The sequence below is a fragment of the Acipenser ruthenus genome, chromosome 10, assembly GCF_902713425.1.
Source record: "Acipenser ruthenus chromosome 10, fAciRut3.2 maternal haplotype, whole genome shotgun sequence".
Classification (NCBI taxonomy): domain Eukaryota; kingdom Metazoa; phylum Chordata; class Actinopteri; order Acipenseriformes; family Acipenseridae; genus Acipenser; species Acipenser ruthenus.
Genome location: NC_081198.1, coordinates 20954687 through 20957005, shown reverse-complemented (window position 1 = coordinate 20957005; position 2319 = coordinate 20954687). Strand labels below are relative to the sequence as shown.

The 2319-nt window shown below is 45.8% G+C and overlaps 1 pseudogene; it reads left to right on the top strand.

Annotated features, from left to right (window-relative positions):
- The first annotated feature begins 438 nt into the window (after nt 1-438).
- Nucleotides 439-593, top strand: LOC131738746 (U2 spliceosomal RNA; annotated as a pseudogene).
- Nucleotides 594-2319: the final 1726 nt, after the last annotated feature.

Sequence of the window (2319 nt, the reverse complement as noted above, 5' to 3'; positions counted from 1 at the left end):
GATTTTGTTTTGTTTTGTTTTATGTATCTTTAAGATTTTTAATGTAAACTATTAAAAGTTACATTTTAAGTGTTTTAAAATTTTAGAATTTTAACTCACTGTTTTATACACTGTCCCTTTTCCCCTGTCCCTGTTTTAGATCTAGTTTTATGTTCACTTTTGAACCTTTTAGAGAGCACTCCCCGGCCCTCACAAGCACTGGTTTTTTATAGATGGTTCTTTTTTTCCAGTCACTTTTAAAACAGCACAGGTTTTTTTCATGTTGATTTTAATCTGTGTCTGTTTTAACCATGTACAAAGCACAATTGTCTTGGTGTTTTTAAATGTATTTTAAATGCTTTTAAAACAAAATGTATGTCTGTATGCATGAATGTCATCTTTAAAAGAAATGTAAAATGAATGAAAAAAACGAATGGGTGTAAATGTAAAAAATGTAAAATCTCAATAAAAGAGTATTAATATCTGATACGTCCCCTATCAGGGGACCATATATTAAATTGATTTTTGGAATCGGGAGATGGAACAGGGGCTTGCTCCGTCCACTCCACGCATCGGCCCGGTATTGCAGTTCCTCCGGGAACGGTGCACACCTTTCTCTAACGTTGGTCAAAGTCAGATCTGGATCTCTCCTGTGAGCATTTTGTCTACCCCTGCTGGAGGGAGAGTGCCAGTGTTGATGCAAGTTTTCCCGCCGTTTTACTTCTTTTTTTTTCTTTCTCTCTTTCTTTCTTTCTCTTTCTTTCTCTCTTTCTTTCTTGCTGTCTTTCTTTCTTTTATTCACATGTGGTGATGATGTAGACAGCAGCAGTTTGTTTCCTGGGAGCATGCAACTAACCAGACAAGTGTGGTGGAACATGTCCCTATGCCAGGTCCTTCTTAGCCAGCCATATACTCTGGCTTCTCTACAGTTCGAATAAATCTTTCTAAGACTAAGGCTTAGAGGGTAGTGGCATTGCCCGCTCCCTCCGAGGGTCTGTGAGAGGTTTGTTCGGGTGAGGAGGAACAGAATTTTTTTTATTTTTGACTGGCTTTCTTCAGCTCGGCAACTTTTTGGAAGACTAATGCTCAGTCTGGTTTTGGCTTGCCCAATCCAGGCCGAGGGTCTTTCAAGATTTTGTTGACTGTTGAGAGCAATTTTTTCTTTTTCAGGCGGTTCCCGTTTTTTTTCTTTTTCAGGCGGTTCCGGCTTTTCCAGGCGTTCCTGGAGTTAGAGAGAAGGAGGACCTACCATCCAGACGACCTTTGAGGACCCTTTGATGACCTAGACGACCTCATCCCCAGCCCTTGATTGTAATCGAGATCCAGACCGAGAGAGCAGCAGGCGCCCAGCAGAGGGCGCCATCTGGGAGGAGCAGAGGGCGGCCCCGGACCCCGAGGAGGCGTCACAGCCACGATTCTTCCTACGTGGTCTCGGTGCCAAGCAGCGCCCCCTACTCCGCCAGGGAAGGACACCGTTCACCTGGGGAGGGGGTCCCTCTTGCGAGGCGACCATCTCCTCAGGGACTAAAGTAATAGTTCCTTCAACTGCCCAGATTTGCTGCTTACGTTGTCTCTTTTCCGTAGAGAGAGACAACCCGGACGTCCAGAGGCTTCTCCCACCCCAATCGGAGGAGCCAGCTGAAGGATGGCGTTCCGGCCAACCCAGGAAACCAGGAGGCACAATGCGGTGCGCTTCACAAGAAACAAGCAAGATGAAACGGAACCAGGACTGACGAGACTGGAGTTCAGCCGGACCATTCTTCAGAGGGGTATGGGTTTTTCCCCTTCTGACTTGAATTGTTTGGTGAAATTGCCAGGGCTTAAGGAAGTGTTTGAGGTCAGTTTTAGGAACCCCCAAAAGTTACAAGAAATGTGGTCCTTTTGGGGGGAGAATAAATATCTTGCTCCATACAAAGAATTTTGTGTGGATGCACTGACAGACAGATAAATGAAAGTTGTTACTGTCCAATTTTTCAATGAGGCTGTTAGCGACTATGATATTACAACATGGCTTAACCGCTATGGGAGGGTGTCATCAGAAGGGAGGAAAATTACAGACGAAGATGGGGTTTGGACAGGAGCCAGAAAGTGGCTGGTACGCCTTAATGTTGATCCATCGGGCATTGGAGGCGTCCGCCACATTCCAAACTCCATAGTGTTAGGGCCCAACAGAGGGCTGGTATTCTATAATGGGATGCCAAAACTCTGCAGGAAATGTGGGGAATTAGGACACCTGGCGGCCGCGTGTACTGTAGTCAAGTGCAGGAATTGCGGCGCCCCCCACGAGACCAGCCACTGCAGAGAAGAGAGGCAGTGCAATTTGTGTGGAAAGAAGGGGCA